This window comes from Mesoplodon densirostris, chromosome 14 (assembly GCF_025265405.1).
Source record: "Mesoplodon densirostris isolate mMesDen1 chromosome 14, mMesDen1 primary haplotype, whole genome shotgun sequence".
Lineage (NCBI taxonomy): Eukaryota > Metazoa > Chordata > Mammalia > Artiodactyla > Ziphiidae > Mesoplodon > Mesoplodon densirostris.
Window position 1 is genome coordinate 35,098,859 of NC_082674.1, and position 27,680 is coordinate 35,126,538.

The 27,680-nt window shown below is 50.2% G+C and overlaps 1 long non-coding RNA gene across 3 annotated transcripts in view; it reads left to right on the forward strand.

Moving 5' to 3' along the window:
• Positions 1-27,680, forward strand: part of LOC132502016 (uncharacterized) — a 127,677-nt gene that overhangs the window by 73,058 nt on the left and 26,939 nt on the right. For all 3 annotated transcript variants that reach the window (XR_009534382.1, XR_009534383.1, XR_009534384.1), the window contains exon 3: positions 4,827-5,007. This is a non-coding gene — a long non-coding RNA (uncharacterized LOC132502016). The remainder of the gene's footprint in view (positions 1-4,826; positions 5,008-27,680) is intronic.

The following is a 27,680-nucleotide window of genomic DNA, read 5'->3' on the forward strand; positions in this document are numbered from 1 at the left end:
GGTTCAAAATGGTTCAAAAATCATTTGCCCACATTTAAATCTCTTTGAAGAAAGTTAAAAAAAAATCTTTTGGAGGTGCTTGCAAAAGCCTTTTTATATTTTGAAGGGGCCCACAAAATGGAAGAAGGGAGTTTCTGGTCCGCCCCTGTGTGACGCGAGCAGGAGAGAGGGCTGGCTGGCAGAGTGGAGACGGAGCAGCGGCTCTCCCGCTATTTGGCAAAGCCAGGGTTCCCGAGCTTCCTGTGGGTTTAGTGGATGCCGGATAAGGATAAGGCAGCTGGTCCTGAGTTCTTTACTGTTACCCCCTCCTGTCTGCCCCTTTCTCCCTTCCTCCTATCTCCTCCTCACCAACCCCGCCCCCCCCCACCCGCCGACCCCACCGCCTGCCCCCTCCTTCCCCCGCAGCAGGCTGCCTGCTGAGTGAGAAGTACCAGCAGCAAATGGCCCTCTGCTTCTTGCCCGGCCTTCTGAAGAGCCCAGACATGCATCCCCTGGGAGAGCCAGCCCGTGGATGCCTGCCTCACTGGAGGCGCCAGAGGTCATTTGGCTTAACTAAATAATTAGCAGGGGCAACCAACCTGGTTGCCTTCAGCCTGACTGGGTTAGAAGATGTGTGCCCTTTTCCACCTCCTTCTCTTTGTCCCAAACGCTGGATGACCTGGACCTAGGAGGAGGTGGGGGAAAGTGTGTGAAGATCAGATCAGATCCCTTCTCCATTGCAACTAACTGGGGCTACAGCTCTGGCCTCTCCTGGGAAAGGGAGGAGAAGAAACAAACCAATAAGCAGAAATTTGTCTTGATGAACAGAACCAGATTGTCCTGGAAACTCAAGGAGACTAAAATGTATGGGTTGGACCAAGTTATAGTTGGGTTGGAGCAAGTTATACTTAAGGGAGCCTTTAACCAATGAGAAAAGGAATTTGTCATAGTATAGATAGGGGAGGATAGAAGACATAAAACCATTTTTGTGTTTATTTCCCACTAAGTTGAGACTCTTCAATAAACCAGTTATATTTGTGAATTTTTGAAGGATCAACATACAGTTCTATAGATTCACAAGCCCTAGACTTGATAATGGAGCTACAAAACATGAGACCACAATGATGCATCAAGAACCGCTGAAGGGGGCTTCCCTGGTGGTGCAGTGGTTAAGAATCCTCCTGCCAATGCAGGGGACACGGGTTCGAGCCCTGGACTGGGAGGATCCCACATGCCGCGGAGCAACTAAGCCCGTGTGCCACAACTACTGAGCCTGCGCTCTAGAGCCCGCGAGCCACAACTACTGAGCCCATGTGCTGCAACTACTGAAGCCTGTGCACCTAGAGCCCGTGCTCCGCAACAAGAGAAGCCACCGCAATGAGAAGCCCACGTACCACAGCAAGGAGTGACACCTCGTTCGCCGCAACTAGAGAAAGCCCGCGCACAGCAACGAAGACCCAACACAGCCAAAAATAAATAAATAAAATAAATAATTTTTTTTAAAAAAGAACAGCTGAAGGTTAAGCTTTAAAGATTAATAAAACAGTCAAAAAGAGACCTAATTGTGGGAAAATGATTTTTGAACCAGGAAACATGAGTACAATGAAATAGTTCACAGTGGGAACGCAAACAGAATTGTCATCGTTCTAGAAAAGCACTGAAGAGATGCTGCAGGTGGCCATGGTGGGCTGTGTGCTAACCGAAGTCATACCGGAGCAGAAACTAAAAGTGAACAAAGCAAGTGGTGAGTGCACAGAGGAGAACACCATACAAAAGAAAGCAAAGATGCTGTGAGAGGAGGCTGGTCTCTGCTTTGCCTCAGTCCCAATTCCCTTTCCTTTCCTCCTCTCCCCTTACAAATGAGATGCTTCCACATCTGTGATTCATGGGGGCCAGCCTCAGTGGTGTTGGTTCAAGAGAACAGAGTTCAGAAGCCAAACATGACGTCACTAGAACTTCAGTTCTGTCCTTGGGTTGCTCAGTCACGGAAGCGGATACTTCTGAGCCCACACATCTCTCCACCTCTGTGCCTCCCCAGGACACAGCTTTCTCCTCTCCCCATAATTCCACCTCAGAGCCACCCAGTGCCTCTTGGACCTTTCTCTCCTTTCCCCTTTTCTTCCAATTTCTGCTTTTCAAAGGCCCAGGGAACCACCTTCCCCGGCAGGGATGACTTCAAGGGTGGGAAGGAGAGGCCAGGAGGTGGGTCGGCCGGAGTCCCTTTAGCAGGAGAGGGGAAGAGGGAGGCTGGGAACAGTCACTGGTTAATGATTTTAACCCGTCAAACAGTAAGTATGTAGGGTCTTTGCAGCCAGATGAACCTGACAAGGATACTGTGTGACTCGGAGTGAGTTAGTTAACCTCTCTGAGCTGCAGATTCTTTAGATTTAACTGGGCATGATGATTCCTGCCTCATGGGGTTGGCTGTGAGGGTTGAATGGATGACCCGTGAGAAACACAGGGTCCCCTTGAGCCCAGTGGCTGAGCATATCTCTCTGTGGCCCCCGGGGACATGGGAGTGCAGCCACCTAGAGCCTAGGGGACATGTGTTCCTCAGAGCCCCCCAGGATGAGGGGCTTCCCCTCAGCCCCTGAATCCAGCTTCTCGGGGCCAGAGCCCCCCTCTCAGCTGCTCTGGGCTTTCTCTGACTCCCTGCTTCTTCCTCAAGACCTGGCCCAGCTGTCTGGGGGCTTCCCCTGCTTTCCTCTGATGTTGGAGGGGGCTGCCTTTTCATCTGACTGCCTGGTTGGTTTGGTTTGATACTCCTTGACTGTGCGCCTCTGGTGCCCCAGGCCTTGCTGCGGGAGCCTCTGGCATTAGCTTTAGAGGTGTGGATCTGTGGGGCTGGCTGGGAAACGTTCCTTCGTGGACATCCAGGCAGAAGGGCTTCCTTACTTGGCCTGGTGCCCCAAATCTCCAAGCAAACGCCTTCTCTGAGCCCCAGATCTCTGCCCCTGCTCTGTTCCCTTTGCTGCTCTGACTGGGTCAGTCCCCCTGGGTCCTCTCAGATGGCTGGGCCCTTCCTGCCTGCCCAGGACGGGGGCCCTGAGGCCAGCAGTCCCTCCTCCCCCGGCACGGCCCTGGGACTGCCTGGAAATGTGGCGTTGTGGATCAAAGGTGGAAATCTGAGGGAAGGAAGGAAGCGGGGCAGGGAGGGAGGAAGGGAGGAAATAAGTCAGTCCCTGCTCCATCACAGGGCTGTGATGTGATGCTCCTAGGAGTCTATCTGTAAAGGGCGAGCCCCATGCCCCACACAAATGTGTCAGGTGGCTATTGACCTGACGCGTCATCTTATTAATTTATGAGCGTCCGATGGAGGAACCCCGCTTGGCTTCTCCCGGCTCAGTTTGTCTCAGGGTCAGCACAGTCAGCCCTTGAGATAAGCAGTCGACTCCGCTCCCCCAGGATGTTCTGACTCGGGCCTGGGTTCGTCTTCTCACTGTTGGCGCACAAAGCAGGACTAGTGTCAACAGGATGGGGAGGCCTAAGGAGTGGGGAGTGAGAAGCTGTTTAACCCACTTAGTGAATCTGCTGCTTAGAAACACAAACAAATAATGAGTGTGCTAATTACAAAAGACAACAAGGTTTGCTGGTTTTCAACACCTGTCAGTCATCTCATTCCAATCTTCCCGCAGCCTGTGAGATGGGGCGCGTGTTTCCTGGATTTACAGATGTACTGCTGAGGTGACTGAGAGCCAGAGAGGCTCAGGGTTGTGCAGATTTGCACAGCTGGGTGCAGATTCAAACCCGGGGCTGAGTGTCACCATCTCCCAGGCAGGCTGTCCTTCCCATCACGTTGTGGGCTACTTCCGGGCAGCCCTCGGCCAGCGAGGCAGCCGGTGGTAACTCAGCATGTCACTCTCTCCCGTTGGCCGAAGGGTGACCACTCTCAGCACCCACAGGCGGAGGGACCCACCCCAGGTCTCAGGAGGCTCCTGTGCTGGCCCTGGACAGGCCCCTCAGGCCTGGGAGTCATTCAGCCAGTGAACTGGGGGTGTGAATGGGGCAGGAGCACTGGCCTTGGAGTGGGACAGCCCTGGGGTTCCAAACCCGGCACTTACAAGCTATGACTTCAGGAGGGTCACCTTCTGTGCCTGGGTCTCATCTCCTTCAACAATAAGTGGGAAGCCAGGGAGTGGGGGTGCATCATAATCCCAATTTCTTATACTTGCTGTGAGTTTCTGATATTTGCCCCATAAATGTTCTTTTAACTCTGTGGCCACAGAGACTCCCCAAGGCCACCCAGGAAGGGGCTTTGCAGGGTAAGGAAGGCCTTATGGCTGATAGCAGGTGAGAGAAATGCTGAGGGTAGTGTGGGCTGGAAAGGGAGTGATTCAGCATCTTCCCCAGCCGGAGGCCCCTTGCACGAATCCATAGGCCTTTCAGTTTTCCGAGTGCTTTGCACACTTAACCTAGGAGAGTTGGTATCCCATTTAACAGTTGGTGAAGCTGAGGCTTAGGGGAGGAAGGAATGCTAGTGAGTTCCTACTCCACCCCCAGCTTACACTGGGCATTCTGGCACCTTTTGTCACCCTTATAGAGACCCTCCCTATGGGGTCAGTATTATTGTGCCCATTTACTGTTGGGGAGACCCAAGGCTCAGAAGGAGTCATTTGCCCATGATCACACAGCTGCCAGATGATGGAGCTAAGGTTGATGCCTGGGGGCTCTGATTACAAAGTCTATGCTTCATTCATCACCAGGACAGGACAGGTACTCTGCTCAAAGCCAGCTTTCTGGACATTGAGTCCAGTGCTCTTTCCTTGGCCCACGTTCCCCTTGTCCTGCTCAGAGACTTCAGAGGACACTAAGTTGGGATCTGATGGCTGTGCTTTTTGCCTTCTCAGGTGCACCCCGTTTCCAGTGGGCTCCCACTTGGTGCTGGCTTGGCTTCTTGGAAAGAGAGTGAAAAGTCCGAGCCTAAGAGCTGCCACTGAACTCCACAGCCTTCGCCTTGCCTCCTCCTGTTTGGAAGACCCAGGTCCAGTGAGCGCAGTCCTGCTTCCCAACTAGGCGCCCGTCCACTGAGTAAGTGCTGGTGGGCAGGGCACTGCCCATTATCACACCGTTGCTTATGCCCTCTGGGCCTGGGAACCCATTCCCCTGGGGCTGAGGTGTTGCTTCCATTGATGGTAATATGGTTCAGGGCTCTTATTTCTGTGGCTCAGGAAGCGAGGGAGTGTGAAAGGGTTAACTTAATTTTGGCCGTTATTCCTTTTTGGCAACTGCAAGTCAGCTTAATAGGATCTCAGCTTTCCTGTGGCCTCACCAATGAAACAGAAACCAGACCACAAGGGGGTCTGGAGATGGTTAAACGGTGATGCCTCCGGTGATGCCTCCTGGTGGGCTGAGGGGCCTCCTCGGAGATATCATTAGGAAGTGATGCTAGAAACGCCATGCAGGGCTCCCCTGTCACCCGGGTAGGGGAAGGGGCAGGGAACTGGGGGCTCCCCGGAAGGCCCGGCTCTAGGCAGAGGGGAAAGAGGGCAGGTGTAGTGTCCACAGATGTGGGCTGGGATCCAGGCTCCGCCACCTTTACAAAATCTGGGAGTTGCAGCCTGCTGGGGTTCTTACCACTCAGGATTCAGTGCCTAAAAAGCACTCAGCTTGCCACAGCGCATGCCCAGCTCAATAACTGTCAGCCCTACCCAGCTTCTGGTGTTTCTCTCTCTTCCGCTCCTTCACTCCCGGGCCTTTTCTATTCCTCTTCTCTCTTCCTTCTGTTCATTTCTTGGCCAGCTCTTACTTCAGATCTCAGTCTGAATGTCACTTCCTCCAGGAAGCCCTCTGAAACCAGGCTGGCAGACCTCCTGGTGCCCTGAACTTCCCCTTCCGGTCATGTCCCTAGCCCTCCCCGCCTCCATCGCGGTTTCCCCATGGGGCAGGTGTTGACTGTGGCTCCCTCACCCTGGGGCCTTGGCAGCAGGGCCTGCGAGGGGTCTGCACCATTCACAGCCTTGAGAGGAAAAGAGGAACGGATGGGCGAGGGAGAGGGACAGGTCACCGGTGCTCTGACCCACCGAGGTGCCCTCTGGGAGCCAGGAGCAAGGGGATTTAGCCAATCCCGAGGTCAGGACTCTCCTGCCAGGATCGCTCTTCTCTCCGCTGTGGTTTTCATTATTTTTCATTCCCAGACTATTTTGGAAGCTGGCTGCCATGGGAACTGAGTCTCTGGAAAGCCCCGGCCTCTTTTCCCCTCCTGCTTCCACCCCTCCTTCCATCTCCATTCCCTCTTAATTGGTTTTTAGTTCCCTGGCTTTCAGGCTGGTCTGTTTATTTTGATTGCTGCTCGACAGAGCAAATCTTTAATGAACAGGCTTGTGGGGAGCGCCCTCAGCAGCCGTCTGCCTCCAGGGAGTGGGGGAAGTGCCCAGGAGGAGGTGGTGGCCAGGCACAGGGTGGCAGTCTGTGGTTTGGGCCCAGTCTTCCTTCAGGTATAGTCTGAAGTAAGGAAACAGAGCTTGTCCTCCCCAGGCTGTCTGCAGCCTCAACCTGGAAGATCCCACAGCTCTTTTAAACAGCCGTTCACAGGGCTCTCCCCGTCCTCCCAGTGACCCTGAGGGGAGTGGGGCTCAGAGACACTGAGAGACCCAATCACCCAGCCAGCAAGCCTGTGCCTCCATGATCTGGGGCCTTGCTGTCATGCCTATGTCTTATTTTCCTTGTATCCTCAATTTCCCAGGCGCCTCACTCACCCTTAGGCCAAACTGGCAGCCTATGGTTCCAGCTAGGCTCTTCCAGACCCTGGCTTTGCGAGCCAAGGCCTCCTTGTTTTATGCCTCGGTCTCCCCACCTCTGTGGCTCTAGTTTAGAGCCATCTGTACCATACACTACTTATAGGGCAGCTTCTTAGACTGGATGAGAGTATGTGTACCTGCAAACTGGAAAAGGTTGTATGAATGTGTGTCACTATGATCAGTGTACAACACAAGCCATAGGGTTTTCCTAGCTGCAACCAGGCTCGAAGAAGCCCCAGGCCCTTTGGCCCCATCTTCAGGGTGACCTCAGGGAATGTGGGTAGTTCCCCCTTTCTTATTGACCCCATTCTGCTAGAGCCATTAATCATAGAAGCAGAGACCCATGGGGTGTTGGAGTGAGAAGCTGCCTTAGAGATCAAGCCCAGTGGCTTTCAAACTGGTGTTAAGGGCTCCAGGGTTCTGGGACTGGGACTTTGAGGACAGTAGGAGTGGGGCTAGCTTTCTTCCCATTCCTAACTCCATTCCAAGGTCCTCTGCTTTTATTTGCTCTGTATCATGGGGTCATGTCGTATTTCTTTAGAGAGGAGGGCTCCCTTTCTGTACTGGTCATGGTTGGCTCTCCAGAATACATTCAGACCAGATGGCGATCCCATCTTTCCTTTTCTGTGATTGGTTGGAAAGGGGCACTTCTGGCCAATGAGCGGTAAAAGGAAGTCTGATAGGGCCTTGTGGGAAAAACTTCTTGCTCCTAAAAATCAAACACAAGAAAGATGGATTCTTCACTTCATTCTTGGCTAGGGGTGTGCCTTGGTTGTGCTGCCTGGTACTGTGGTAGCCATCCCGTGCCCCTGAAGGAAGCCAGATCGAGGACAAAGCTAATCCATGGAGAACTGCAGAGTGCCCGACGACATTGGTGGGCAGCTGACCATACTAGCCCTGGCGTGGTCCTGTCTCTGGACTTTATCAGATGATAACTTTCTTCATTGTTTAAGCCTGTTTGAATACACTATCTTTTTGTTTTTGATTTTTGCTGTTCATTTTTTGCTTGCTTTTATTATTTACAGTTAAATGCAAACTAATTGATGCATACTTTGAAAACTTTGACCTAACTCAGTCCCCACATTCCAAAGATAGGGTGACTGAGGCCCAAAGGAATTGGGAGTGACTGGGTCAAGGTCATGTCCTGATTAGTAGCAGAGGTGGTCCGGCATCCCAGGACTTCTGACTGCTGGTCTAGGACTCTTGCCTTGGATTCACAGCTGGAGATATCCTGGGGCTGTCCCAGCTGGCATTGCCTTCTGGTCTCTGGAAGATCCAGGCAAGCTAGGGAGGCCCTGCAAGTCTGAGAGAGTTGGGACCAAGGGGGCAGTATAGACTGAGGGCCTCTTCAGCTGTTCTTGTGGGCAGCTTCTGAAAAACACATGGTAGATGGATAATCCATTCCTGTGCCAGGCTGTGAGATCATGAAAAGAGGGAGAAAGTGAGGCATTCAGGGTAGCCATGTATATCAGTTAGGAATTACATTTGGCTGCTTAAGAGAAACCTTAAACAAGTTAAACGGTTATTTTTCTTACATAATAGGAAGGCTAGAGATAGGCAGTCCAGGTTGGTACAGCTGTTCAAGAAAGTCCTTAAGAATCAAGACTCCTGCTATCTTCCTGCTCTGCCATCCTTGACTGGTAGCTTTTATCCTCATGGTCACAAATGGCTGCACCACTTCCAGGCTTCACAACTGAGTTCCAGGCTGGAAGAAGTGGGTAAGGAAAAAAAATGTGCTGGCTGGATCAGTGTCTTTTTATCAAGAAAACAGAACCTTTCCAGAAGCCCCACTAGAAAATTCTTTGTATGCCTCATTGGCCAGAAATATGGACATCTTCAGCTAGATTTGGAGGAGGTGAATATTTTTAACAGGGAATTTTGCTGCCCCAGACAAACTCAAGATTTTCTTAGAAAGGAGAGAGGGGGAAGTGGATATTGAGAGGCAACCAGCAGTCTTCCACAGCAGGATTTGCTCAGTCTTAGCTGAGCAACTGAGCCAGGAATCCAACCCAGAGGGTGTGAGCCCCTCTCTGAAAGCTCTGAAGCTGCTCAGGCCTCAGTTTGCTGCTTCCAGGGTCTCCGCCCTCTTAATCATCTCCATCACAGATGTCAAAGTAATCTTCCCACAGCACTGGGTCTGTCACATTACTTCCTGGCCTGAAATGTCCCTTTGCCCATAAGATGCAGTCCAAATTCTTTGGCTTAGTATTTAAGGTCTTCTGATCAGGTTGCAAACCACGTCTCTAGGCCAATTTGACTCCTATCCCCATCCTCAGCTTGCTTTTTTCCCCATTTGGGCATTGCCCCTTAACTTGTCCTTGTGGGTCATCTCCTATCCTTTTCTACCTGATGGAATCCTACCACCTTTAGGGTCACCTCATCCCCAAAGCAGACGCAGCAGCTCTGGACCTTCCCTATGGTTCCTTCAGGCATGATAACTTGTGTTACTTAGATCAAACATTTGTCCCCTTCCAACCACCCCAGAATTTAAGCTTCCTGAGGGGTGAAAATGGACCTCATGTTTATAGAACCAAGTCTTACACGTAGATGATGCTCAATAAATATTCACTTTCCTGCAAAACAGTTCATCTTGAGCAACGTCAAGCCAGGGACTCTGGGAGTGTCCTTGGATTATTGATGGATTTCAAAACACAGAGGTGGGAATATGCTGACAGTTATGCTCACAGTGATTTAGAAAGTTGGGAAGTCTGTGTTCATTTGAACTGCTGTGGCCATTTGATAGGCAGGAAACTTATCTGTCTTGTCTACCACTGTGTCCCCAGCACACAGTAGGGTACCTGACACTCGTAGGCATTGTACAAATACTTATTGAAAATGACATAAGAAGGCACTTGTGAACAACTCACAGTTGGATGGAATAGGCCTGGTTCCTCATCCTCCTCTGGGACTTGGCCTGCAGCCTGGAAAAAGCTCTCTCATCTCTCAATCCTAGTGAAGGCAGCTGAGCCTCTCAAGCCCCTCAGGAAAGCCTAAGGCCTGAGCCTCTCAGGCCACCCAGGGCCTCTGTCTCCCTTCAGTTGTCCAGAGTCAGAGTTCCAGGTTGGCACAACAGTGTGCCAACCAAGAACACAAGTGCCCTGCCATGCTGCATTTCGAAGGGTCACACGCTCTTGATCTAGCAACCTGAGAGGCTAGGAAGTCACACAACTGGGGTGCTCAGCTGTAGTGGGAAGCAAAGAAGTGGGAAAGAATGATTTTGGGGTAGACAATGAACAGCATGTGCTACTGTTCTGTTTGAAGATAAGGGAATAGGGGCTTGGAGAGAGGGAGGGACTTGCCCAATGCCCCATATAGGTAAGTAGCAGAGCTGGAGTCTATCTGGCTCTAAAGCCCCTTTACTTCCAGTCTGTCATCTTCATGGTGCAAGACCAAAATGTGCACTGCAGAGTGTGCACACTTTGCACACTGGGGTGGGCAGGGTATTTAGAACCTGGGAACCTCCATCCCAGGGACCAATGAACATGGCATCTCAGACACAGGCCCTCTGGATTTGTAACTCCTTCCCCTTGAAAATGGACTTTATTGGGTGAAGATGGATGGAGTGGGATGGAAAGAAGAGGCTATATACCTTTATTTTTTTGTTTGTTTGGCTGTGCCGCGCAGCCTGTGGATCTTAGTTCCCCGACCAGGGATTGAACCCGCGCCCCCTACCGTGGAAGCGCAGAGTCTTAACCACTGGGCCGCTGGGGAAGTCGCCTTCATCTGTTTTAAGCTCTTAGTTTTAAGTATAATATGCATTCAGAATAGGGTACAAATTATGAGTAGAGCTCAATTAATTTTCATAAAGGGAACACACTTGTGTTTAGCACCCAGATCAAGAAACAGAACATTACTGAAGCCCTTTTCTTTGTCCCCTTCCAGTCTTTATATCCCCCTGCCAAGGGTAACCATTATGCTGATCAAAACAGTTTTGGTATTTCCTATAAATGAAATCATATGGTATATATTCTTGTGTGTAAAACTTTGTTCAATATTATGTTTGATATTCATCCATGTTGTTATGTGAGTTGTGGTTCATTCATTCTCACTGCTGTATAGTATTCCATCTTGTGAATATAGTATATTTATCCATTTTACTATTGATGGATATTTTGAGTAATCCCTAGTTTTTAGCTATTAGAAATAGCACTATTTTGAGCATTTTGAACATGTACCCAATTCTGTTGGATCTATATCTGGGAAGGTATATGTTTAGTTTTAGCAGACACTGCTAAACAGTTTCTAAAGAAGTTATACCAATTTACATTCCCGCCATTATACGAGTTCCAGTTGCTCCATATCCTTGTCAATACTTGCTATTATCAGTGCTTTTCAGTTGAACTATTCTGTCTGGTGGGAGTTTGATTGTACCTCATTTTGGTTTGGTTTTCGTTTGCATTTCCTGCTTGACTAATGAGATTGAGCGCCTTTAAGTGATTATTGTTTTACATGGCTTTATCTTTGAACTTTGAGTGAGGAGGGAGAGAAATGGGAAGAGGCCTTCAGAGTGTGAAGGTGTGTGACTGCTGGGTATGGGGACTTTCAGAGGTGCATCTCCACTACTTGAAAACCAAGTAGAAGGGGAATCTGGGAATGAGGGCTTCAGTGTTCATGGGGTCACACCCACGGGAGAGGCAGTGAGACACCGATGCAGAGAAAGAGCTAGACTTGGCTTTGGGCACCTACTGGCTGCTACATTTTGGGCAAGTGCTACAGTTTCCACCTCTGTCAAATGGAAGGAAGAATAATGCCAACCTGACAGTGTTGTTGTGAGCTTTAAATGAGATGGGATGTGAACAGTGTCTGGCACAGGCTACACAGAGGTAAACCATCTACATTGTCTGGCTCAAGAAGTGACAGCCATTATCACTATAGAATGACTGGCAGTAAAAACCAGAAGTTCACATCAGTTGTGTAGGAGCAACATCAGAAGACCTGGTGACTAGTACAAGACTTCCTTTTTTTGCTTAGAACCTTGCCTTTTATACACTGACCCTCACCTTAAGAGATTAACCAGTCTAAGCGTGTGTCCTATTCTGATATCCTGCTCTAGGAGCTTCTGAGCCCCACAAGGAGGAGTAAAATAAAATGCATTCATTTCTCCTAACAAGATGTCATTTAAGAATTGTCAGTATAGTGTTCTCCCGTGCTGCACTAAATCAATAAAAGTCAGTTTTCCTTCTATCAGAACAACTTTCTCTAACTGAACAAGGGTTTTCTCCAATTTAGACATTATTCATCTGATCTCACCTTTGTCTTGTCCTGTTTAGTCCTAAACTTCCTTTGTCTTTAAGGGGAAAAAATGGCCATAGCATTGTCAGCAGATGAGTACCAATAAGTTAATGGCCAAAACCAGCCCCAAGGACCAACCAGTTTAAGGTCTTGCTTGGTTGGTGACCTTCAGAGGATGAACTTCAGCTTGGCTCTCCATCTGAAAATGTTTGCCTCCATCCTGAGTTTGTGTCCCAGAGGGTAGATGTGGGAGACAAAATTTCCAAACACCTCTTTTGCTGAGGGACTGCAGCTGGAGATAGCTACCCTCTGGTTGGGAGCCCTAGACAGGAGGTACAGAAGCAACTCATTTGGCCAACTGTTATTAACTTACATGGGGTCATCTCAATCTAAGTCTGCTTCTCCACTAGGCTGGAGGCCCACTCTTTGTAGGAGTCTCATTGTAACCCAAGTTCTTGTGCATATTTTACAATATGGCAGAACCCCTCCAAGAACAGTCTGGAATTACAGTGGCCAGGTTGGGGAACTTACAATACGACCCAAATGGCCCATGATAATGGTGCCTTAGACCAGGAATCAAGAAACTTTTTCTGTAAAGGGCCAAATAGTCAATGTTTTAGGCTCTTTGGGACACACGGTTTCTGTTGCAACTCTTCAGTTCTGCCGTTGGGGTGCAAAAGCAGTGATAGACGGTCCAGATAGGCATGACTGTGTCCCAGCAAAACCTTATTTACAAAAAAAGTCCATGGGCCAGAATTGGCCTGTGGGCTATTGTTTACTGAACCCTGCTCTAGTGCATACCTCAGCTGCCAACAACATAATCTTGGCAAAACAGTAAAGGTGGGGCATGCCTGGGAATCAAGACCTCAAGGCCCATTAGAAAACTTCCAAATGAATGTCATACAATTATCCTTTTTAATGGAATATGAATATGTCCTGCTGTTTTTGTTTTTGTTTGTTGTTGGCTTTGGGGGCATGTTTGTTTTCAGATTTGTTGAAACCTTTCCTTGTTGAAGAGCATCAGAACAAGCCATTCAGTTTTGCATTTCCTGCTGGAGGGGACCCATCTACTGCTGTAGTTAATGAGTATCCTCGAATTACTAAGATGATCATTAAGGAGTTCTGCAAGAAGACAGTGCTGCTTACTGAAAATTCCTCTGTCCATACCACACCCAATCTTCAGGCAAAGTAGAAGGATGAATGGAATTTTCAAATTAAACGTAGCCCAGCTTTCAGAAACAACTGAATTTCCCTGGTCCAAAGTCTTGCCCTTGGCCTTAATGACAGTAAGATGAACTGCTTTGAGAGTACATCAACTCTCTCCTCATAAGTTAGTCGCAGGCCTCCCCAAGCATCTAGGACTATCACCTCCAATCCTTGACTCTACCCTGTTAGGAGCAGCAATTGCCAAATACTGCAAGGGATCGATACACTAGGCCAGTTTTATTATTAACATCCTCCTACTCCATGCCTGCACAAACTAAAACTTCATTTTTGGAAGAAACATCATAGAAACGCAACCCTGGGACCCTGATGGAAAAAGACATTATCAGTTACTGCTAATACCTAGGAGAGCAGTAAAACTCCAAGGGTTTGATTTTTGGATGTATGCTTCCCAATTAGAGAAACACAAATCACCCCTGGCAACTGGAAGGCCATCACGAACAATAATTTCCCAGTGAGGATGCTTAAGGATCCCCTCGAAGCAGAAGATCTTCAGAAGGAGACTCTAACCTGAGACCTTCATATTAAGCAGAAGAAAGCGTGAAACAGATGTGCTTCCAGATCTTCAGAATAAGATCGCTCAGATGCGGGAAGTCACAAATGAACACACTCTCCTTTGTCTAACAGTCTTCCTTTAATTTTTGCCTATTTCTTTCTACTTTGCTATTTTGTGGCAATAGTTTGCTGATAGTATAGCTGCTTCTCCATAGCATAAGCTTTATTTAGAAAATGTCTTTGGTCATTATCATGTTTATTATTATTATTATTATCATTTTTATAAATTTATTTATTTATTTTTGGCTGCATTGGGTCTTCATTGCTGCGCATGGGCTTTCTCTAGTTGCGGTGAGCGGGAGCTACTCTTCGTTGCAGTGCGCGGGCTTCTCATTGCAGCAGCTTCTCTTGTTGTGGAGCATGGGCTGTAGGCGTGCACGGGCTTCAGTAGTTGTGGCACGTGGGCTCAGTAGTTGTGGCACACGGGTTTAGTTGCTCCGCGGCATGTGGGATCTTCCCAGACCAGGGATCGAACCTGTGTCCCCTGCATTGGCAGGCCGATTCTTAACCACTGCACCACCAGGGAAATCCTATTATTATTATTATTTTGGTTCTACCTATAAGAGGTGTCAAGAGATTATCCAGCTCTATCATTAGGCACCTACATCCTCAACACAGTCTATGCCCCACTAGAGGACTATTTTTTTGTGTGGAAAGCAAGCCTTAACTTCTTAGAAATGCTTAGGTATTTAAGATCCCAACACCCTGTGTGGAACAGTCTCACTGAAGCATGCCTCTAGGAACTTACAAAATGAAGTCACATAAGCTATTCTAGAAAATTACCTGGAAGAAATATTGATTGACTTTTTATGTGCACCATCCAAATGGTGATCTCTATAATGAGGGCTATATCATTGAAAAAGAAGGACAGAAATGTACTATTAACCTTAGTTGATGTTATAAATAATTTTCCATAGCTTTTGAGGTTCATTGGACAAATCTAAATTCTTTGGCCCAGTGGAAATGGACAATCAAATAGCTTTATATTTTCTATTAGCTAGCCAGGGAATTATCTGTGCCATTGTCAACATTTTGTGTTACACCTGGATAAATATTACCGACTAGGTATAACAATCTATTTTGAAACTGAAGCAGATGGCCACCTTTCTCTCTAAGGTAAACCCAAATGGACTCTAGGACATGATTTTTAACCTGGGATTCCACAAAGCCTAAACATCACCCTTTTCATGTCCATGTCCATGGTGGTTGCCAAGTGTAGATTCTCTGGAGTCTTGACTGTGGGTGAACAAGTATAATCACATCATATGATTCAACAACTCATCTCCTGATGAACGGAACAGGGAGGCCAGATTTCTCCAACTCCAAACTGTTGTTTCTGAGATGACAGTGTCGCCTAGCATCCTGACAGTGATGTAGAGGCTGCTTTTGTGGCTGACCCTTTGGTTTGGCCAGAGAATGGCCATAAACGGGAGGGTCTGGAGGATAAGAACCAGTACCCCTCTCCCATCAATTATGCAATTATCACCACAGCATGTCTGGATTTCTGTAACACTTTGTTCTTCACTCATCACCTCACCTCACTTGAACCGACCTTTGCCTTAAGAAAATAATCAGTCCAAATACCGGTTCCACTTCTGATATCCACCTTCTACTAGAAAAATGAAAACCATGGCCTCACTTCTCCTAATGAGACATCATTTCAGGATTCTCTCTATAACATTCTACCTGAGTGCAGTGGGTCAATAAATCTCAGTTTGCTTGTATCATCACAGGTTACATTTGGGGGAGGAGGCTTTTCATAGGAATTACTTTGGATCTGTTTTAATATGTTACCCATTTACCAATATCTGGTCTAGAATCCTCTGAAAAAAAATTCATGTTAGGTGTTCTAGTGACAAAAACTTTTGCATTTTGGGGGAAAAGAGTTATTTGAATCCTGGAAGGGACAGCATGCATGCCTTAATTAAGTAGTTAGTTAATTCCCTTGTTTATTCAACGGCTGTTCTGGGTAGCTGTTATGTACAGGAGCCTGTGCTAGGTGACAGCAGTTCAGCAGTGAGCAAGGCAGATGTGGTGCTGCCCTCGGGTAGCTCACAGAGGTGTTTCTTGAAGGCATGAGCAGTATTTTGTCTCCCTCACTAGTTCAGTCAGCTCTGCCCCATCCACAGCCCATGGCTGGAGGGATGCCCTGAGGCTTATCCAGGGCAAAATAGTTTGCTTGCTACACAGCTGCTGCAGTAAGTTTGCATGCTCGGAAGTCCCTTGATATCATAGAATTCAAGAGTTGGAAGGGAACTTGGACATAGTTATCCAATCTTTTATTATGTAAATTATGTTTATTTTATAAATTAGTAAACTGAGACCCAGAGATATTGAGAAACTTGCCCAGGATCACAGAGCAAGTGTGTTGCGTGCGCGCATGTGTGTGTGTGTGTACAAAAGAGGGGCATAAAAGTTGTATATTCTAAGTAGGGTGAGTCAGAATCAAGGTCATTAAAAATGGGCTTTCTGGGAATTCCCTGGCGGTCCAGTGGTTAGGACTTGGCGCTTCCGCTGCCGTGGGCCCCGGTTCAATCCCTGATCGGGGAACAAAGATCCTGCATGCTGCGCGGCCAAAAAAAAATTTTTTTAAAGGGGCTTCCTGAGAGACCGCCAATTGGTTATGAACTCCAAGGCTTTATTTTTTTAAAGTAAAAGATTGTTCAGTTTGAATATTGAAGCATCAGTGTTTCCTCTGTTTTTGGCACATTAGGATTTTTAAAACTTGGATTAAAAATATCACATAAATTATTCAAAAGCATCCTCCACTCTTTACATAAAGCTCACATTCCTGTTGTTGTGTTGTCAACAGAAGTAGCACCTTATAGCCCAAAAGTGATATCTGGGAGGTAAGGTGGGGGGCGGGTGCGTGAGACCCTTGAGAGGCATCAGGCCTCTTTCCCTGAGCAGAGGCAGTTCTGAGGCAGAAGGGGTCACTCAGAGATAGAGACCCCTCTGCCTACCTCTTCTGTGTGGAGTTAGGCTCAATCCTCCCAGACTTGGTGACCCCTGAGAGACCCTTCCAAATCCAGATAATCCTGTCAGAGTCAAGCCACCAGCCCATCACCAGCAGCTCCGTCAGAGCCTGAAATGTCCTGGGCTGGGATGAAGGGAAGCTGGGCCCCTGAGACTGTCCCCTTCCTCACCAGTGGAGATGGTCTTTTAGGTCTGGTGAGAGGTCTGGCAGAGTTACCCCAGGCCAGGGAGTCAGGAGGGTCTCATTTCTTTCCCAAATTGCAATTATCGAAGGAAGAGGGCCTTCATTTCGAACCAGCCTGGACCAAAATTTGCTTTGTTCTTTGGGGATCGATTCTTTGCAGAGGCGCTCCCAGGGGATGGCTGAAAATGGCACAAGGGTAACACAAAGGGAGTGGAACCATATATGAGGGAGGATAAACCCCAGAGAATCCAAAGCTGGTTCCCAGACAGGGGGGGCGACTAGAGGGGAGATCAGCAGAGACAGACTTAATCCCTGTCCTCAGAGAGACCTGCTCATTGGGTTTTAGCAAAAGCCTCTGTGCTTTTTCTCTGTTCCTGGAGAATTTAGACAAAATATCCTTGAGCCCCATGAGGCAGGGCAGCAGGAGGCCCTCCCCAAGCTGGACTGGGGCCTTCATGGGTCTGATGAAGTCTGCGTCTGGAGGGACTGAGTGGGGCTGGCAATTGGGAACAGAGCCTGTTGGGGAATGGAGGCTTCAGAGTGTCCTCAGAACTGGGAAGAACTATCTAATCCAATCCCTGCAATTGTCAGGGATGAACACGGAGGAACAGGAAAGGCAAGTCCTGCCCATGTCACACAGGGCCTGTCGCGTTTCAGATACAGAACTCCTGACTCCCAGTGGAACCCTCTTCCCAGATCCTCAGCCTGAGTGCCAGCTTAGGGTTTATGGTTCGTTCCTTTGTTCGTTCGTTCGTTCGGTTGTTCATTCATTCATTCATTCGTGTGTTTCTTGAATAGCAGCTTTGTGCCTTGCCTTGGGTAAGATCTGTGGAAAAGTCAGAGGAAACTCACCATGTTATCTTTGCACCTCAGGAACTTAAACTCTAAGCACACATGCACACACAAGCATGCACACCCACACACGTGCCCACAGAAACACACACATGCAAACACGTGTGTACAAGAACATGCATGCACATGCAAACATACACACAGTTAAGTTGTGATGGAGAGCCGTACATAGTCTCTTCCATAATGACCTTATGGACACAAAGTATTATAGGAGATCAAAGCATGAGGAATGGAGTGTGCTGGGGAGGGGGCCACTCTAAATCTCAAAGAGCACATCTTCGCCCGTACCTCAGACATGGTCTATTTTATGTCTCTGCCCAGCTCCGAAGGCCTTGGCTTGCACAATGCCAGAATTCTTGGGATGGAATTGAATTGATTTGAATTGAAATGGCACTTAGCTAACTGTAGAGATAAGTAATGACCCGGGTAGTGAGTGAATCAAAAAAGGTGAGTGGGGGAATAAAGGGCATCAAAAAGGTGAGAAAGACACACCAGTTAGAATGGGCATCATCAGAAAATCTACAAACGACAAATGCTGGAGAGGGTGTGGAGAAAAGGGAACCCTCTTGCACTGTTGGTGGGAATGGAAATTGATACAGCCACTATGGAGAACAGTATGGAGGTTCCTTAAAAAACTAAAAATAGAACTACCATATGACCCAGCAATCCCACTGCTGGGCATATACCCAGAGAAAACCATAATTCAAAAAGACACATGCACCCTAATGTTCATTGCAGCACTATTTACAATAGCCAGGTCATGGAAGCAACCCAAATGCCCTTCAACAGACAAATGGATAAGGAAGATGTGGTACATATATACAATGGAATATTACTCAGCCATAAAAAGGAACAATATTGGGTCATTGGTAGAGATGTGGATGGATCTAGAGACTGTCATACAGAGTGAAGTACGTCAGAAAGAGAAAAACAAATGTCGTATATTAACGCATATATGTGGAACCTAGAAAAATGGTACAGATGAACCGGTTTGCAGGGCAGAAATAGAGACACAGATGTAGAGAACAAACGTATGGACACCCAGGGGGGAAAGTGGTGGTGTGGTGTGATGAATTGGGAGATTGGGATTGACATATGTACACTAATATGTATAAAATAGATAACTAATAAGAACCTGCTGTATACAAAAATAAATAAAATTCAAAAGAAAAAACAGGTGAGAAAGAGAAGGGCATTCTGGGTTGAAGGAATAGCTAAGGTATAGTAGTAATATTAGCCATCATTTATTCACCACCAACTATATATCAGACACTAAGTTATTTAAGTTTATATACATGATCTCATTTAATCCCCATGATAAACGTATGTGGTGGTGCCATCATTATCCCCAAATTATAGTTGGGAAAACAGGCACAGACAGAATAAGTAACTTTTCCAATTAGTAAATAGCAGAACTGGAATTCGAACGCAGGCCTTCTGGTTTTAGAGCCTTCTTGGATCTGTGCCGTGTGAGAGAGCTTCTCTGTGTTCAAATGGGACAGCTTTGTTTGAATAAAAATGAGCGTTCCTCTCAAGAGTACAGGAGGGGAGACCTTGGCAGTATAACTTGGTGTAATCTTTCGGAAAAATGATGTGGCAACATGTGTGGAAAGAGCATTAAGGGCGTGCATACTCTTTGACCCAGTATTTTCACTTCTAGAAACATATCCAAAGGAAATAATCAGAAATGTGCAGTAAGGTGTACAACTGGAAATGACCTAAATGTTCTTCAGTAGGGATTGGTTAAATAAATTGTAGCATAGTTCTACAGCAAAATATTACGCAGGCTTTAAAAATGAAAAATCCTATTTGCTCCTCTTGGTTTGTGTCTTAATGGTGCTTTGAGGAAATAGGAGTGAGGTCTGTGAAAAGAAAGGGGGGTGAGCCGCTCTGTCAGGATAGCAAGAAGCTGGAGCTGGAACCCCTGGCTAGTTCTGGGGGAGGCAGGGAGTCCAGGCAGAGGTGAGGCCTGCAGCGGGGACGTGAGACTCCGCTCCAAGTAATCACAACCCAGGGGAGGGGCTGCAACCAGCCAGCAGCCAGCCTGGGCCCTGGCACCGGCTCCAGTCTCTGGGTTTAAAGAGTTTTAAAAGCTTATTAAAAAGGTTCCTTAGACATCAAATGGCTCTTAAAAATCAATATTTTGATGATTTAAGTGCAAGAGAATCAGAAACATATGGATCAAATTGCCCTCAAATTATACACACTTTAAAAAAAAAATGTGTTGGTCTTTAGCAAGCCCCAGATATTTGAAAAACAGATAGAGACATTTTCCTCATCTCCAGACAGAGCTCAGCCAGGTCAACTTGAAGAGTCCAAAGAGGAGGTAAGTGGGGGTGGGGCAGGGCTCAGAGGGAGACAGAAGGACACTCCTCCAGCTGGAGCCTTGCCATGGAGGCAGGGCTGCAGGGGTCAACTGTGTTGTGCCTACGTGTATGCGTGTGTGTATGCGTGTGTGTGCACATAAGCATGTATGAGTGAACATGGGTACACATTCTCCTCTGGGTCTGCCCTGACCCTCCTGAGGCAGCCTCGTCCCTCTGTGTCCTGGACATATATATGTATTTATGTGTCCAGTACTGTACCCAACCTAAGGTTTGAGGAGTTAAGTCCCTTTGGTTCATCCTTCTAGGGTCCTTCCTCTCTCCCCGGGCAGCCCGGGCCCTCCTGCAGTGGATGTGGTGCTGCCGGTCTCTGGAAACTTCAAGCTGGGACAGAAACAGGTATCACCTGTCCCAGAGGTGATCCAATGTTTCTCAGCTGTGAACTCATTCCACACATGAAATCTTAGGGGTGAAGCCCAGTCCGCAACTGATAAGACCAGAGTTGCTCTAGCCCTGATTCTTTCCTATAGAATGCTTGGGCTCTGAGAGCAGAGTTTGAAAACCACAGATCTCATCCCAGATCCTCATTTTACAGAGAAGGAAGCTGAGGCCCAAAGCAAGAAGACCCACAGCACACCAGCAGAGCCAGAGGAAAAGCTGTCACACACACCACTTTAGCTTATCTCAATCGAAAGCAATAAATATTTACTGGCCCCTCCCCTTTCTCCTGGCCCAGCCCAAAGTCCTGCTTGGGGTGGTGGGTGGCAGAGCCCATGCGACCTTGGTGCCAGCCTCATGGTGACGAGGAGGTTGTTTTTTTTTTTTTTTTTTTTTTTTTTTTTTTGCAGTACGCGGGCCTCTCACTGTTGTGGCCTCTCCCGTTGCGGAGCACAGGCTCCTGATGCGCAGGCTCAGCGGCCATGGCTCACGGGCCCAGCCGCTCCGCGGCATGTGGGATCTTCCCGGACCGGGGCACGAACCCGTGTCCCCTGCATCGGCAGGCGGACTCTCAACCACTGCGCCACCAGGGAAGCCCGGCGAAGAGGTTTTGAAGATGACTCTCCTGTGCTTAATTCCACCGCTGGGAGGGGGCAGTTGAGTTGGGAGCGGGGAGCTCCCACTTTTGAAATCTGTTGCTAGAGCCTTAAGAAGGGGGAGACAGGCCACACCTGGAGGCCTGGGCTGAGGACAGAGTGGCTCCAGAGGAAGCAGAATGGGGGCCAGCTGGCTTCCCATCTCCAGCTCCTCCGGACTGTGTGGTTTAGGCCCTTTCAGGCCCCCCGACCCAGCTGTCCAAGGCAGGATCTTGGGTGGGAGACCAGTGCCTTGAAAGGGATGGTGGTGACTCAGCAGGCCCCTAGGTGCATCTCTGCAGCACCCACCTCCCTGGCTAAACCCATTTCTGGCCTGGGAGTTGGCCCTCCCCACTGGACCCCCTGAGCCTCCATTTCTCTTGCCCCAAGGGATGCACTGGATCCCAGGCCTTGTGACACCTCCAAAGGACAAGGGGCTCGTTCTCTGTTCTGGCCCCAAGCATGGCTTGGGAAGCACTGGCCTTTGTCAGGGGTGGGAGGCAGGGGGCTCACCAGACGATTCAGCCGCCCTAGTTGTCTCCTCGCCTCTCCACCCTCACCAGCGCCGCCCGGGAGGCTTGTTAATTACTGCAATGATTTCCACCTCGATGGCCAGAATCGAGGCTTGGGGCACTCCCCCTGCCCCATATACACACATAGGCTGAGTAGCGGGGAGGGGAAGGAATATCAGAAAGAGAAATGAGGGAGAGATGGATGGGGATGGGCAAGGGTACCAAAGAGGATGGGCCATCTGCTGGCATCTGAGGTTGGCTGGGCACAGGCTTGTGGGACAGGGTGAACCATTAGCAGCTGGCCACTGGCAACAGGGGCATCATTAGGAGAGCCAAGGGAGGTAAGCTGGCCTTGTCAGCTGCCATGTGGGTTCTTTACAGCCCTGTCCTCAGGGCCTTCTTCCGGGAGTGCCTGGCTGAAGAGGGGGAGACCAGGTAAAAGGTGGGATTGCAGTGGGGTCTGGGAGGAGAGAGGGAGCGGGGAGCCAGCTGGGGTCCTAGGCCTTGGCTGACCTCTCTGGAGTGACTCAGGGAGAGAAGCTGAGGGCTGGTGACAGATCCCTGAGGACCACGGCCCCCTTGGCTGGGACAAGCTAGGGTGCAGCCTGTAGAATGCGAAGAAGTAAAATCCTCTCTTCGACACCACAGAAAGGACAAGGAGTGGAAAACGATGCTCAGCTCAAGTTTCCTGTTTCCGGACACGTACTTCTCCCTGTCACCTCTGTGCCCGGCCCGTGGAGACTCCACGTAGAGAGAAACAAGAGACCAGAGATCCAGCTCCCTGGCTTGGACCCAGCAGGCCTTGGGCTAACAGCCCCCCGAGGAAGGGCTGCCCCCCATAGCATCTGGCCACTGCATCTGAGTGGGCTGGGGTCTGTCCCCCCCAACAAAGGCAGGTCATTCTAAGCATCTGCCTCCCAGGAGCCTTGGCCAGGCCCGGGCTGGGGAGACCCCTACAGTTCTGGAACATGGCCCCTTATCCTACCTCTGCACCTTTGCTCCCCCATCCAAGGCCCTCCACCCATCCTAATCCCGCCCCTCGGGCTTGGTGCAAGTTCTTTCCTCCCTCCTGTCTTTGCCACATGCTGTCTCTCACACATAGGATGGGGTGGGAGGACATGAAGTGGATCTCAGAGGATGCTAGGATTTGATTTGGCCGAGAGGGAGGGGCAGCTCTGTCTTTAGCCCTCCTCTGTCACTCAGCTCAATCCTCCTGCCTGGTCCTCTCCTTGGGCAACACCCAGGTCTGGGTTTAGACAATTCCAAAGCTCCAAGCCAGCACCTTCCCCTCCAGACCCACATCCCTAACAGCCCCCAGATACATGGCTAAGGCTGATACATCATCCTCTCCCCCTGGATTCCTGCCTGCCCACCTGCACTCAGCTGAGCAGACCAGAACCCTGGGATCATCCTCAACAGCACCCTTGCCCTCTTTCCCTCCTGTCAGTTCGTCGCAAGGCTCTCCCACTCCCTCCTAAATGCCTCTCACATCTGCCCTTTCACCTCTAACCCTGCAGCCCCAAGTCCCAGCCATCAGTGCTCGCCTGGGTGACAGCCACAGACTCCCAACTTGTCCACTTTTACTTCCCACCAGGGCTTTTGCAAATTTCTGGTAGTTTGAGCTTTCTAAAATGCAAAGCTGCCTATGTCTTTTCCCTTTCCCTTTTAAAAGCCCTGGTGGGCTCTCCACTGCCTACCCAGTAAAGCCCTGGCTCCTTGGGTCCGCCTGAGGAGCTAGGGCTTGCCCCCCAGTGACCTTGCCCCCCGTGACCTGGTCCATCCCTCCTCCAGCCCCTTCTCCGGCATCTCCCCTCCCTGAACCTTCTGATGCAGGCCCAGTGAACTCCTGGTGTGACCTAGGCCCACGTGGGCACTCTCTTCCCTCTGTGCCTTGGCACATGCTCTTCCCTGTCCCTGGCACGCCCATGCTGGTCAGCCCCTCTCTCAGCCCACGCCCGACCTCCTTGTCCCTGACGTCCCCAGCAGAGCTGTGGCCCCCAGATCATCTCACTCTCCACAGGGTCTGAGCACAGTTCACCAGTAGGGTTCTTTGACTGTCTGTCTGGAAAGCCTGGGTGCAGCTTGAGGGCAGGCACCACACGTGAGACCCCAGCTCAGCACCTGGTCAGTGCCTGTGGAGCAGAGACATGAATGAGCTTGTCCAGCTGGAACCCATGGGCCAGTGCCCCCCGCCCTCCCTCTGGGTGAGGTCCCATCAGGACCCATACATGCCAGGCATCTGGGCCTAACAGAAGCAACATGTGGCCCAGCTGTGGAATCTGATCTTATTTTTTGAAGTTTGGGCTGTTTTCGATGCAGCCCAGGGCTGGAATGGAGAGGCCCCAAGCTTCCTGCTCACTTTGTCATTCTGGAGGGAGTTCGATGGAGGAGAGCGGCATACATCTACGGGGAGGCCTGGACGTTGACCTGGTTCCACCTACCCAAGCCATGTAGCCACTCATTTCTTTATTCCTTCCACAAACATTTATTGAGCACCTACTGTGTGCTTGGCCCTATCCCAGGAGCTTGGATATAGGTGGTGAACACAATGGACGCAAGCCCTTCCCTCCAGGTGAGTCTGGCCAGGAAGGCAGACCTCAGATAAACACGTACAAAATCAGCACGTTCCCAAGGGGAAGGGGACAAGAGGCAATACGGGGCAGACTTCTTCAGACGGGTGGTCAGACAGGCCTTCTCAGAGGGACAGTGTTTAAGCTAAGACCTCAGAGATGCCACTCAGAGAGCCGAGCGGGGAGAGAGATCCCAGGGAGTGGGGGGGAGGCAGCCTGTGCTGTGGCTTGAGCGAGGTGCTTGATCCCTCTTCACGCCTCCGTTTCCCCGTTTATGGTGGAGAAGCTGTGTCCTCACAGGGCTTTGGTGAAGGACGGGGAGAAAGGACATGTCCAGTCAGGCTCAGCGGCCATTTGGATCTGTTCCCATGTTTATGGCAAGACGGCTGCCCCCTCCTGTACTTGCACAGGGAGTTGCCACCATCTTCATGCTCCTTAAGAAGTAAACCACCCTGGGAGGGTCTCCTCTCAGCCTTATCAGCTGCGCCGCAGTTCTCAGTCTGAATTCGATCATGAGAATCTATCAGGAGACCAGATTTCATAGATGAGAGAGCTGGGATCTGAGATAGAAACGGGTAGAAGAGACCACTGTGGGGAAAATGGGAGAGCAGGTCTTCCTGACAGGAAGCCCTCGAGGATAACCCCAGTGCCTGGCACGGTGTCTGGAACAGAGCAGGGGCTCCAGATGGGTTTGCTGAGTGAAGCAACAGACATTCCCCACAACTGTACCCACAGAATGGAGACTTCCGGGCACTGAGAGTTCTCTGGGGTCCCCACTCCCTACCCTTTCCCCTTTCTTGCTTCAGTTCTTCTTTCCAGCCTTTTCTTGCAAGCTTTCAGTGGTACTAATGTTCCCACTTTCCCAGTGGACATTTGGCTGGGCCAGTGGGATCGTGTGTGTGTGTGTGTGTGTGTGTGTGTGTGTGTGCGCGTGCGCGCGCACGGTCACACGGGCTATGAGGGGGCTGGAGACAAAGGCCCCAGAGTGAGATTCAGGGCACAGCTGAACTGCCCTGAACTTTCCTTTTTGTTTTCAAGGAAATGCATAATCCAAGAACCACCCACGGCCCTGGCGGCCCTGCTAAGCAGGGCTGGAATGTGCTGCCTTTCCCGTTAGTAATTGTTTTTTCTGGTTAGGCTGTAACCCTTCCCCTGCCGTTCCCTGTTGCTGGGGCCAGGCCCTCCCTTTGGGGCATCAGCAGATCTGGGGCCGGCACCTAGGCTGCCCTCTTCAAGATTTCCCCAAACTCTCCCGCCCACCCACCCCCAGGGCGTGGGCCAGTGGGGTTGAGGACCTGACCTTGGCGTTGCATCACAGACCATCTGCCTGCACAATGATTCCTCTGCTCTCTCAAGGGGTGCTGGGGGCTGCCAAGGACTCAGGGACCTCGGAAGGCAGCCTGGTCCTGCCCGGGGCCTGCCAGCCTTTGTTACAGTGGCTGTGTGTCTGACTGTTGCCGTGTCTGTGATTGTGAATGGGTGTCAGTATGAGCCTGTGCAGAAATGTGAGTTTGTGTGGGTGGCTGTGATCTGGGACACCAAGGGCCCACTTGTGGCCTCAGAGTGTGTGTGTGTGTGTGTGTGTGTGTGTGTGTGTGTGTGTGTGAGAGAGTGTGTCCTGGGAGGGAGAAGAGGCTTGCTCCGGAGCTGACTCAGCACTTCTCTTTCCCGCCCACCCAGCTGAGGGGGCTGAGCCTTTCCCCAGGGAGGAGGCAACACCCCGGGCCCCCGTGTTTCTGTCTTTGGAGCCCCCACCTCCACCAAAAGGAGGGGGCCGGCATGGCACCCTGGGCCCCGTCCCAGTTAGATCCTTGTCTTTAATCCTTAGGGACTCAAGAGGTCAGAGGCTTGTGCTATTTCCTGACCCTCTCTGCCAAGCCCTGTATTTTCTGGTCCTGGGAGAACGGTCTGGAGCCCTCTGGCTGCATTTCCTGAGGTGGCTGTCACTCAAGGCCGGCTTCTGCTCAGACGCAGGCAGCCTCTGCGGAGTAAGAAGGGGCACTGGGGGGTCCCTTGCTGCGCCTTGACACCACCTCTCTCCACGTTGATACAGCTGCCTCATCCTCAGATAGGCCTGACGTTCGGCTTTTAATTCTCAGGGTGAGCACTGCCACCCTGGATAGGGAGTCGACGCCGGTGTGGGCCGGGCTGCTCCATCTCCAGGGGGGTCTGCACCTCCAGACCTCAGGAGCTCAGGATGACGGAGGGGCTAGAAGTCGGGGGCAGGGGGAGGGCTGGGATCTCAGGTAGCAGCCCTGGGGCAGAGGCCTGCCTGTGCCCTGAGCAGCTGGCAGGGGATGCAGTGCCAAGGCCCGGTCCAGTGTGACCGCTGAACATTTGGTGCGAATCAAAGGCTTTTTCCAGCCAGGAGAGGAATGCTGCCGAGCGGGGTTTGGGAACGGGCCGGCAGGGCAAACACTGCCCTAATTGAGGCCCTTCTAGACTTTTAATTATAAGCAGTGTTTTCCCAAGCTTCCTAAATTGACCGTGGAGACCCGCTGGTGTTATTGCCCCTGCCAGGGACAGGAAAAAAAATTGTTGTTAAAGCTTTTTCAGCAAGGTTTATTTTAGCCATGTTTTGAGGCGGAAGAGCTCACACAAGTGGAAGCCAGAGCCATTTTTCTCAGAAGGCCTCCTACAGACACAGAGGGGCCATCGCCCACAGGTGTGATCAGATACTCAGATAGAACACGCAAACACACAGACAGACACCTGGGGAGAAAGACACAGGTACAGACAGACGCGGTCATGGACGCGCGGCTGCAGATGCTGTAAACACAAGGCTGGAAATCCGATCCAAGCACCCGGAGCGTTTTAGAAAGGAAAACACTGTTCCTGGCTCCGACCGACCCACACCTCCACCTCCATCTCCTCCCACCCTGCAGGCTGGCCCGGTCTGGGCCTGCTTTGGAGCCCCTGTCCCCTTTGCAAGGCCTGTTTACAAAGGCAGACTGCAAACCCCCAGCTGGGTGTTCCTTATTCCAGAGAAGCCTTTGTCCCGCTCTTGTCCCAGTCCCCAGGGGATGTGACTGTCTGGGAAGGAAGGCCATGCCCTTGTCTGTGGAAAAGAGGTTAGAATACAACGTCAGCACCACAGCTGAATCCTTGGGGCACCTTCCAAGAGAAACATCCAGGTTCTGGAGGCAGCCTGTCCTGGTGATGGATGCAGAAAATGGAGGTGCCGCTAGACACCTGAGTGCCTAGCTCTGCTTGTGTACAAGCATCACCTGGATCCCAGGACTCCCTTCAGGCAACAAAATCTGGATCCCCGTGGCTAGGGCCTGGGAGTCTGCATTTTATACCACTGCTCACCCCTTGTATCCCGAACACCGGAAGTGCTCAGTACGTGTTTGCTGAGTCAGTGAATGGCTGATGCTGGGCTTTGGGGCCCTCTGACAGCTCTGAAGGACAGAGTAGTTTCCCCACACACACGGGTGGTCTGAGAGGGAAGCCCTCAAGGAA